A 12,754-nucleotide genomic window follows, 5' to 3' on the forward strand; every position below is an offset into this window, starting at 1 on the left:
GGGATTAATGGCTCGCTAAGAAGAAGAAGAAGAAGAAGGCGTATCTTTCTTCGCCTTCAATAACGCGATTGCGCTCTGGTTGATTCGAGAAAGTAAAATCGACGCGGAGATCGATTCTAAAAGGAGTGAAGATAAGAATATGGTCCCTTGTAATCAAGACTCATATCTCTACTCGTCGAATATTAATCGAAAAAAAAAAAAAATTAAGAGCAAAAATATTTCTGGTTTCGAGCATTAAAGCATTTTGATAAAAAAATAATAAGAGAATAAGAATGGGAAGATCCGGGAGATCACCAAAACATTAAACACCTATTTTCATCACTTGGCCCACGTCTTGATTCTCTGTTATCCTTTCCCAGTGTTATTATAATCATTATTGTCGATTCCCATTCGTGTCCTTAGGCAAGATAATCAGGTAGCTCATAGCAACTGTGCTTACGCAATAAATCCTCTTCCTAATCCCCTTTGGTAAGGAGGACGATCGATATAAGGCTTGTATTCGTATTCGCCGGGTTTTAAAAATAAGAATAGACTCGTATCGAGGCACACCTTGGATTCTAATACCGGTGATTCGGCACCAAGAACACGCACCATTGGGTCTGAAGGACAAGGCCATTCTCATCGAAAAACTCAACGTGATCGGCATCGTTTTAACGCTAATTAAAATCACGGTGATATGACCTTCGGTCAGAGAGTTTATAATACTTTAGATCTATACTTTATTCCACGTATTCACCAACACGATAAATCGATTTACAATCTCGGCTATTGTTGTTATTATTGTTATTTTACTTTTTTATTGTTGAAAAGGTTTGAAAAATTTTACTGCCAGATTTCGATAAGGTTTTATAAATTTATTTACCGGCTTCCAGGAGTTCTTTAACAATCATCAAGATATCATTTTACTCATTTGAGCTGATATATGAATATATAACCATAAAATTTAAGCCATATTCAAAATCGAAATTTTGCGTAAATTTTTTATTTAATTTATATCTCAGCTCCTGGTGGGAATAAAATAATCATTGAGGTGGCATTTTACTCGTCAGACTGCCTTTTTATATATAAAGTTAATGAACTAGCCCAAAAAAAAATTTTTAGTACTGAAAAATTGAAATAAATGGGACCTAATTTCGATGAGTAGTAAAAATATCGACTTTAGTAAATGAATATTTCTGTCATCAACTTAAAAATGATTAAATTGACTGAGGTAATGATAGAAGTGTCGAAGTATGAGAATAAAATTAGCATTAATATCGTAAAAAAAAACAACAAGTTGATCGATTAATTGAGCGTTAGTTGAACGTGTTAAATGATCCGCAAAAAGTAACTCCATAATAACGAAACAATTTTTTTTTGTAGCCAACGTACACCTTGTACTGCCACGAGTACTTGTCAGTAACTTACCATGCATGTATATATAGTTGGCGCAACGATGAGTGAGGTACCTTGTTATGCACTCGTTTTATCTCGCTTCCCGCGGAGACGCCATGCATCCATACATCCACAACTTTCAGCTCCGTACATCGTACACCTTACCCACTACTGGCACATGGGCTCTAGTGCGAGACCTGGTCGTGCCAAGACACCGCGACCTGTCAGTCACGTAGTTCACCGCGACACGGAATTTCATTCCATCCTTTTTTCAATTCATTATTCAAATATTATCGCTAAAAATCGATTTAGCATTAAAATTTTTTGCGCTCAACAACACACTCGTCCGTTTACTTCTCGTCATACTTGACCGAACAATGAATCAATTTTTGTTTTAATTGAAAAAAGAAAAAGAACGTCATGATGTAGTTTTTTTTTTTGTTGCTGTAAATATAAATAAATTGTTAAAAATGCCAGGTCATACACCTGACATGCCTGATAATTTTCTAGCTGTTGAGGAGAACAAAAAGAATTTATTGTAAAATGGATGGGAGTAAAAATAGCATTGAAAGCGAATCGACGAGTTCAAGAGCAAAGTCTTAACATAACATTAGTGCTCTCTGCTCGGGCAACTCGACAACAGTAGAATGGAGTATGGGTTTTGCTGGCTGGCGGTTGTGAGTAGTATGAATAATCCGAAACAAGTCTCGATATGTGTGAGGAGCGACAGAGAGACAATAGGTCGAATGTAAATGTGGGAACGTGAGTCCCATCAGTGATCGTTTCTCTTGAGACGACTCGAGTCTTGATGTATTTATCGAGCTATCAAGATTCCCTTGGCCTCGCTCTCGTCTGCCTTTTTTTATTCATCTTTTTATTTTTTATTTTATTCATTTACTTGGCTATTTTTTAATCTTGTTTATTTAGCGCTCGAATACGCTCTGACACTAATGACACTGGCTCCGACTGTAAGCCAAGCAGAGAGTGCCAGGGAGAGAGAAAGAGAGAGAAAGAGAGTATGGTAATTTGCGGTAATAATCTCGTGCGATTATGAAATCCTTGTAGATTTATCAGTGATCCAAAATGTAAATTGAGATTGAGCTGATGGGAAAAAAGGGCAATTTAGTGTGTGTGCATATTAAACTCGTGTTTGTATAGTTTAACTCGTGTTAAACGTGTGATTAAATGTAATGCAACGAGAGTGTTATCGAGTTAAAAGATAAATTTTATCTCGAGAAACTTACGTTTACTTGGATTTAAATGTTCCAAGGAGATATAATCCTTTAGTTTATTCCTGTGTATCTATTGAGCTACTGATCATGTTTTACTTTTATTTTATTAAAACCAAAGAGCGAAATGGCTAAATTATAAATTGCACTGACAGTCATCATGTTTTTATTTTTTTATTCAAAAATTTATTTAACAGAAAAATAAAAAAAGTAAATCTTTTCGGGACTCGGATTTCGTTGCTGAAATGTAAAAAATAAAAAATGATATTTCTTCATGACCTGAATATAATTTTTTGTTTAATTTTTTGTTACAAACAGCAATTAAACCTTTTTAATTTTTCATCCACCACTTTCAATTGAATTTCTTAATTATTTAATTCAATTAAAAATAATCAAGCCGATTGTCGTCAACAAGATCATTTAATCACCTCAAAAAAATAATAATATTCTGACATCGTCCAATTAATTTGAAGCACGCGATATAAAAATCATGCCAGACGTTACGCAATTTTTATATTTTTAAGAGCAATATTTCAGTGGATACTCGCGTACGCAATTAACCGTGATCCGCCGATAATACAACACACTCTCTTAGCTCATCAACATTTAAATATATAACATTAAAAACAAGGATTTTATTTAAAAACTTTATTTCACCACAATTATAAAATCCTCTTTAATCTGCCTCAAATTTTATTGCCCTAACGTTTTAGTGCTACGCTATACTATACCGCTGACACTTTTTTTATCGGCAATATTAATCTCTCCTGCAAGAGACATCTTTAAAAAAATTCTCATTTTTACTGCCGACACATTACACCATTTTATCCATTTACTCATTACTTATTTATTCATTTATTTACTAAAAATTATTTTAATTGTCTATTCACATCTCCGCTAATCTCAAAACCAAACTGATGATCGACAGTTACGAAATAAAATATAGAGAGTATGATAGTTAAATCAAGTATACCTACACTCTATACATATATATGTATATGTACATATAGTGTCGATGGCATAGCGGCACACGATGAATTTAAAAGTCCGCAAGTGTGAAGACATCAATCGAAACATGACAGACATGTTGACGTGAACATATCACCAAGTCCTTCGACATCATCACAGACATATCAAGGTGATCGTCTCATCAATGAAACTGACTCATTTATTTCGAAATTTTATCATTCAATTTAATTTTTTTTCCACCTAATTATGTTACTTGAAGAGCCAGTCCCCAAACCCATTCTCTTAAAATTATTAGATCCCAGTAAACTGTACAACAAAAAAAAAAGTATATACACATATGAGTTAGCAGGGATTATTAATTGCCTGAGATCGCGTCTGAGGAGAATCTTCTTACGTGGGTACAAATAACTAACATGAGCTGGCTGAAGTTGGTGAGGACTGAGCGCAAGGATAAAAATAAGAAAGAGACCGAGGAGGAGGGAAGAAAAAGACGGTTGAACCAGAGAAATGTTTTAAGCTCGAGTCCTATCCACTACTACACAGGATACATAATATGGGAGAGGCGCCCACGCTTAGCTCTCTTGCTCTCCTGGATCATCAGTATCCTTACACATTACTCAGCGCTGCGTTATACAGAGTTGCCGACACGCGCACACGCCAGGTCCTTCTTTCAGCCATAAATTAATGTACCGTCTCTCAGAGAACGATGCATAATTGTGCTCATCTCGTTGCTCGTTGCACGTATTATATGTACAACCAGTCTCATCCTGATGCCCAACACACACTCGCAAACTCACCCTCACCCTCTGCTCCGTCCAGCTGGATGATAGGCCCATATAGCCGCGAGATATCTCCGCAATGACACGTAACGAGGGATCTAATGGCTTTGCAGACACCGGCCGCTCTTCCTCTACTTTTTATTATTATTATTATTATTATTATTATTGTATATGTGTGTGTGTGTACGTTTGATTGTTTGGATGTACGGCATCACTTGTCCGTTTACTCTACTGAGAGTTCGCCCACAAGTTATCACACGGCATCAAGATGCGGAATGCCTCGAATTAATTCTCCTTTAATCACCTTCCTCGTGTTTATCCAACTCTGTACCATGTTAACACATTCATGCTCAGCCTTGTCATGTTGCTTAAGTATTTCAAGATCTTGCTACAGATTTTTATCATTTTTTCCTTTGCAAACTACTTTTTTAAATTAAATTAATTGTGATTTTTAAATTTCATCATCAATAAGAGACCATTATATTAATGAAAGATCGGTAGTTTTTTGTTTGCATAACGGTTAGAAATCGGCATTATAATTTTAGTTTGACTGGTAGTGATCTATTTATCAAATAATTACGGGTGTAAAAAATATGTAAATCGGCGACCTGGAGAAGTATAACAACCACCGCAAACCACTGGAATACTTACAGGTTCATCGGGATTAACCTTGAGAGTATGATTAGAAAGCAAAAGGTTCCCCGTCGTTTACCGATCACGATTCGTCCTCGGTGCTCGTCGACTGGGAGCCACGGACTCAACTCAGCCAGTGCAGAGACATATCGTACGATCGTCGCTCGAGAAAATAAAAACAGCACAACATCGTCTACAGGTGCCGACTATCCGCGACTATCCGCTACCGATCTCGGATTAACTTATTTTTAAAGCCGCTCACGAATTAACCCAGCCGATTTACACTTATTATCTTTCGCTCTGCACTCTGCACTCGCTTTATTAGCGATGCTTTCACTCGCTGATTTTTTTTTTTCTTTTCCGTAAAATCTAAAAACTTGAAGCTTTAAACTTGAAATAATAATACGTATTCCCTTTTGTTAAAAGTATTCCGTGTGAATATACGGTCGCGGTAGAGGTACAGGTTTCGGTTAAGATCGTAATCGATTCTGCGACGCCTTATGTATCCACGGAGTCGGTCTCCTCTCCAGCCAGACTCCGGCTGATCTTATTCTCCACCCTCGATAAATTTTCGTGGTCAAGCCGTGGTGTTTAATCGTGCGGCTGAATCTCCCAAGGTGTGTAGATAAATGAAAAAAAATTTTAAATAAAGTTAAGAGTTACTTAAAGAACAAAAAGAAAAAAAAACTTAAGAAATCGGTATAAAGTCACGATTGAGGGAGCAGTTACCTGCGAGTAATTTCACTTACACTGCCACCATATCCTCTTGTGTCTTCCTGATAATCTTATACCTCAACAGCAACTACTACTGCAACAACAAGTCCATGATCGATTGCAGTAGGATCATCGAGAGCACGTTTAGTTGGTACCGATCGAGGGGCACTCGGTCTTGTATCAAGAACTATCATCGATATTTCTCTGATGGATAACAAGTAAACGGGAATAGAAAAAACCCCGAGAGAAAGAAAGAAAGAAAGAAAGATGTAGTCGGTTGGATCTGTATTCCGGAAGTGATGGGATTGAGGTTAACTGACACTGAACCGTTCGATTTTGTTCCAATAGGCTTAACATCCAGGTTTAAAACTCCAGCAATCCAGTGTCTCGAGTCCTAACCTTTTGTTTTCCTGGCCCCTCAGCTTTAGCTTCTGGTGCATGTATGGAGACGTGAACATGACGATATGAAAAAAATAAAAATGCAAATTTAACCATCGAGTTGCACCGATGCAACCAGTAGAGCTGGAGGACCACTGTCTGAATGTCCGACCTCCGTGCTCGCGACGGCTCTACGTCCGCCGGTTCGGGGCGCGTTTCGTTCGTGACTCCGGTGCTCGATGAATGCATCATTGCAATGCCTACTATGCTCACCGACACGATGCGAGCTGAGGAGAGGAGACTCTTGGACTCTTATTCTTGGGTCCGCTGGGTCGCCTTCATTTGGATGCCGCTCGGTGTCTCCTCATTCTCTTTGTCCAACAAATACTCTTACCCGTTCACTCATTCACTTACTCACTTACTTACTAAGTAATTTAGATAGAGAGTCAGTTACTTGCTGGTGTGGTCTTTTTGTAGGGTCTCCGAGTCTAGCTCGGTATGATACGTACGTTCACGTTTTACGAGCAGATACCGAGAACTACTTGGTCTTTGATGGGTTATGTGAGGCCTCAAGACTGAGGATACGCTGCAGACTGAGGAAATTATTTATTTTTCTTTTTTTTTTTTTTTTTTTTTTTTTTTTGACTTCTGTGCGTGCTATTTCCTTTTGCGCCTCTGCGTACGACAATACGTTTCGTGAATTGGAAATTTTATTTCGAGAAATGGTAAAAATTATTTCACGACGACCAGCGGAAGTTGAGACAAGTAATTGACGGAATCACTAACGTTCGATTATTTTATTTTATTTTATTTACTATTGACAGTCTGCGGAATAAAGAAGCACCTTGAGTTCAAGAGCTGTCGATCGAGAAGAGTCTCAATGGAGTTTTAATGAAATAAATTATTATTTTTTTTTTTAATTTATTCAAATTCCCTGGAGTTGTTGGTTAAAAAAACTACACGGCATAGTAAGATTATAGGGACGAGTTAATTAGTGTATTAAGCCGTAATTAAAATATTGGCCGGAGCGCAACGTGTTATTACGTCAGGCTTTTTATTTTTATTGCGGAACGACAGATTCGGCGCGACGATATTATATTACTCTATATATATATTTTTATTTTTAGTGGTACCTTGGACGGAATTTATCGACGATAATTTGCACCTACAGATCATCTCGCTTCGGGATCTCGCGAAAAAGATCTTTCAGCATTTTATTTATTTTTTATTTTACGATGCACCAAAAAACGGCAATACTCGATACTTAAATAATTTATTATACATTTTATTTATCTACAATCTTTCATGTTTTATAGATATTTATTAGTATTTTCACATTTTGCTGCACACATTACAGATACCGGCAAATATAGAGTAATGAATATGTAACGAGTAATTAAATGAATAATTTTAAATAAAATTTTCCTTTAACGGAAAATCAATTGGACTGGTGATTTTATATAACAACTATTTCCTATGGTTTAAGGCATCATATATCTACTTTTCTTGTGTCTCGACACATTGCACCGTATTTATTATTTATTTTTATTTTTATGCCGATCGTTTAAATTATAATTTTTTATCTACTTAACCGGAACTCATTGACTTTCTCATAATATTTAAAAAATGCAAAATTTTTATTCCACACAAAATTTCGAGACCTCGTAAAAAAATTCACGCCGGTTTAATTTTAGAAATAACTCGATTTTTTTTTATTATAAATTAAAAAGGACGATTTTAAATCAAATTCTGATTTTCGGTACGCCGTGGCATAAAAAAAAATGTCTTCTTGTCCAGAAAACTTGATAAGTTGTCTATTGTCTCCGTTAAAACAAGATACCAAGTACCCTACTTTCTTATTCTATCGTGTTTCCGAGCACTTAGTAGTACTAGATGAGGAAACGACTCCTCTTTAGTTAGATTCCCGGTTCCACTGAGTAGTACCCAGCTTTAAAATATATCTTACTGATCATGATCACCGTCTACAGCAACCAATTGACTGGAGATAATATGTGACCTGCTAATGGAAACGGAACTTCAATAGTACATAACTTGGCTCTGATTTCAAATACACTATCTTCAGATACGGATACGGATGTGCTTGTAAGTACTTTTAGCAGCACTTACGACATTATATATAAGTAATGTCGGAAATGCAAGACTGTATCAGCTTCGTCAAGCTTAACAATCGCCAAGAACCGTAACCCGCCCCACTTTCAATTTAAAATAAAAAAGTTACCATCTTTCCCAACCCTCTTGATGAAATGACGTTTGATTTAAAAAAAAATCCGTTGACCTGATAAACTTTTCCGATATTAATCTCAATTAAAAAAAAACAAGTTTATGTATCAGAAATGTTTATTCATTTTTCACGTGCTCTGACGTAATTCCCCTCGGGTTAAACCGAATGCCCAGCTACTCGCAAACGACTCAATCATCCTCACAGCCATTGAAAGCAATCTGTCTATTCGCACACCGGACGATTATAAACTCGTTCGCGGTAACCGGAGCCTCGACGAGCAAACCAACTCACCACCAACACACGCTCTAGTCTTGTAACTCGACGCCGGGTAATTACACTTAACTCTCAATGCGTCTCAACCTAGAGTACCTAGATCCACTCAGACACAGACACTCAGATACTCAGACACTCGGTAAATCATCTAATCACTGATCCGCAACGACAAGTATTTTGTCCGCCGACATAACTATCGGAAGGAAATATATATGTAAAATATAAAATTTTATTTATTATATAAAATAAAGTGAAGCATTATTTTAGTCGACATAATAAATATTTAAACTCTCACGACTAACTCATGATGAAGCCTTAGTCTGGTATCCCTAGGCGTCGAGGCAATTTCCCTGAAACCCCATTAACCCCTCGAAGATGAACGGTCCAAGGAAGTGCAGCACCAGTGCGGGTCTATCTCTGTACTCTGGAGCCTGGTTTTAAATGAACGAGCGAGACAGAGGGACTCGCACTTGTCGTTCACATCCACACTATCCGCTTACATTCTTACTCTTCTTTGCTCCTCTGGCTCTGGCTCTTGCTCTGACTCTGGCTCTGACTCTGCTGGCATGTCTTGCTTTCGCGCATTCTTCAGCTCGACTCAGTTCAGCTCAGCTTGGGTTGGCTTGACTTGTACTTCACCTCTTCCTTATATTATACTTTGAGCGCGTGCGATATCTCTCTGTGCTGGTAAGCTCCATTCCAGTGAAAGAGACCCGAGTGAGGTCACAAACCGAGTGCTGCTTATGTAAACCATATACAAGTACCATAATTTATCTAATAATATTACGGTGCAGCTCTTGTCGTGTGTTGGAAAATTTTTTAATATTTACTCTGGGGTGTGTATTGGCTCTGAACATTTTATCAATAAATAAAATCTTTTTTTTTTCCAAAATTTTAATTTTTAAAGTGAAATTTAATCGATAAAAAAAAAAATAAAACCTTTGGCAGTAAATTAAATTAAGTGAAAAAAATGTTAAAAGTCAAAACAAGAATAAAATAAAAATAATAAATTGTTGGCCGGTTTTTACGGCAAAAAAAAAATACAAGTTTCGCAAGAGAAATACGTATGTCTTGTGGTTTGATCTCGCGCCCGTTGACAAATTTGACAAGGTAGGCAATCGATTGCTCTTAATCGGTGGTAATCGATACAGCGATCGGGTCCCATTAGTGCTGCGGGTAAGTCCCGCGGTTCTTACTTTTATATACACAAGTGCATGGACCAGATAGCCACACATTTGCTTTTCGATCACGTTCTGCACTACTCACCCATAAGACCAAGAAAATCCAGTGGAGTTTTCTCTGCCCCACGTCACTTGTCACAGTCCATGCGGACTACGTACAGTCTACACGATGATGGAATTTTTTTATTTTGTTAAACGAGAGTCGAAAAAAAAAATTCCGTACGTCTCCTCCATCATACATATACGAGCAGTACTCTCTGTACGTTCGACAGTTGTGCGACCATTTACGTATACGTATGATCCGTATCGCTTCTCGGTTTTATACATACATGCACACATATATGTATATATAGAAGTATAGATATGTATGTACTTTCACAATGATATGCCATTCACGTTTCTCGTGCAGACGTTTTAACTAAAAAAACATTATATTCTTAAACTTTTATCTTGCTTACCAACAAAATATACACATAATTAAATTTTATATATTTATTCATTTTGTAATTATTTATCGGGTTTCATCAGTTAAAAAATTATTCCATTTCATTCACAACTCTTAACATTTACTTTTTTATTTCAAAACAATTCTCATGCATTTTTTAGTTTTTTAAATATTTTATAATAAAATATTCGGCAATATTTTTTTCAATGTAGATTGAAACTTGTAAAAATTTTACAAAGTAGTCTGCTGATAACAAGAACAAACAACGCGCGTCAATATCGAGGTGAATGTTATAATTTAAATTTATACTCTAGTCGCATCAAGTACATTCGTGTTATCAGTAGACTATTATAATTTTACAAGTTTTGTATTGTACTAAAAAAATTTAATTGCTGATTATTTTTGCGCTCTAAATATTCCTATAGATTGTAAGTTTTATTGCAGCTTATGCCAGAAAAAATTGTTGGTCGATTATTTCAGGGTGAAATGATCACAGCTAAAATTTATTTTGGCATTCAAAAGAAATTCTTCGAGTAGGAAAAAATTATAATCGATGATAAGTTTTTTTTTTAAAATTATAAAATAAATTAATGAACTGCAATGACTGGATGTATGTAGAAAATGGGGAATAGAAAGATTGGCAGATTGTCGACCGGGAATTTATGGGCCACCTTAGCGTTAAACGACGCGGACTGGCAAGCGCGAGCAAACAAGTAAGATAGCAACATACACACACAGATGACTGTTGCACATATAAAATATATATATGTATATAAAAGTAAGAGAAGATCTTAAGTCAAGTCAAGTCGTGCCAGCGCGGCCCAATTACTTTAAATTGAGTTATAACCGGATCAAATTGCCGATAATTGGCGATTGCATAGCTTAATCGGCATCCCCTTTTTGCCCTTACTTGTTTTTCTCCGCCCCACGTGCCTACTCCGCGTCTTCTTATTCTTGCTTTCTTACCTCATTTTATATCTCGATATTCCGAAAAAAACTCCACATTAATGAACAGCAACAGCAAAAAAAAACAGTTTAGCTTTATTTTAATTGGCAATAAATAAAAAAAAAAAAAAGAAGCCTTTTTGTTGCTGTTGTTAAATCCGATTAAGACGTTTTTGGATCAATTACATGCACTTTGTGATATTTATTTAATCATTTATTTATTTATTCGTATGTCAAATAATGAATATACTTTACCGTTGGTTACTTTCCTTGTGTATTATGGCGTCTGTGTAATATTATTATATGTATATAGAGACACAGTAGCGTTGCCTAACTCATGCATAGAGTCATGACAGGCTTGAACGATTACTTATTGCCCGTTGGTGTGTAACCAGTCGCAATAACAAACTGACGCGTTAAGCCACCGGCCACTACATTTTATTTGTTGCTCGCCCGTACAGACGACAACCTGTGTATGCACATTAACCATTATTGCACGCACGCGTCCACTTTTATTTCATATTTATTCATTATTTTTATTTTAATCACTTAAGGGATTAAACAACTAATTTATTATTCATAAGTTATCGATTTAATTTATTATGACACTGAACGCACTTTAAGTAGTGTAAGTACATGGGGTGAAATGGCTACACGAGAAAAACGACTCTATCATATAAATTTAATTTAAATAAATTTTTTTCCATTAAAAATCTTATTTTAATACGAACATTTATGCAGGACTTTAAATAATAAAAAATTCCTTTTGTTCTAACTAACCATTTTACCCCACTTGTTGTATAAAATAAAGCAGAAAAAATATTTTCTATAATAAAAATAAAAAAAAATAAAGTCGTCTATTTAAATAAAAAATAAATAAAACGCCTCGTGCTTATCCAATTAAGCTGAAGATCACTGCATACATAAGAGGACTCGATAAAGAAGTTAAACAAGAAGAATAAATATATAAATAAATAACATCTTATTTGTTTGTTTTTCGCAAAGCCAATGAATAAGTAATTTAGCAATTGATCACTGCGGCATCGGAATCATCATCACCGTCATCATCATTATCAGAAAACCGGAAAGAATGTTGCGACCCAACAAGGTCAAACGTCACGATCCGCATAGAGAGCCAGCAATATACAGCACAGCACAGAACAGTACAGTACAGGTATCAGTAACTCGATGATTTTGCAATCCACGCTTCCTGGTGCAATTGATTGATGGTACCCACTCTCCTTCAGCAAATAACTAAACGCGCGGAGCTGTACCATACGCGGCTTACAAATCCTCCGGCATGTTCTCCTTATACATATATATATATATATATACATCGTCAATATTTATCTACCGACTATCTATAAAATCAACTTATACACATAAACATATCGACAAACTAGCAGCAGCATCCCGAGATCCCGACATCCTCATATCCGCGTAAACGTGTACAACTTGTTACACTCACAGTGTCCGTGCTCGCAAACACATAAACTCTGTAGCTTACGTCTTGTGCTGTAGCATCTAGAGCCAGACATATACACAGACACCGGCCACAAGAATTGACTATTGGCCATAAGATCCAAGGTCTT

General features: G+C 36.2%; 1 protein-coding gene across 2 annotated transcripts in view; it reads right to left on the reverse strand.

The window, feature by feature from the left end:
* LOC103569196 (myrosinase 1) overlaps window positions 1–11,554 on the reverse strand; it is a 74,277-nt gene extending 62,723 nt beyond the window's left edge. For both annotated transcript variants that reach the window (XM_008546370.1, XM_008546371.1), the window contains exon 1: window positions 11,418–11,554. The gene's annotated coding sequence lies outside the window, so the exon portion shown is untranslated. The remainder of the gene's footprint in view (window positions 1–11,417) is intronic.
* Window positions 11,555–12,754: the final 1,200 nt, after the last annotated feature.

This window comes from Microplitis demolitor, chromosome 5 (genome assembly GCF_026212275.2).
Source record: "Microplitis demolitor isolate Queensland-Clemson2020A chromosome 5, iyMicDemo2.1a, whole genome shotgun sequence".
In the NCBI taxonomy this organism is placed as follows: domain Eukaryota; kingdom Metazoa; phylum Arthropoda; class Insecta; order Hymenoptera; family Braconidae; genus Microplitis; species Microplitis demolitor.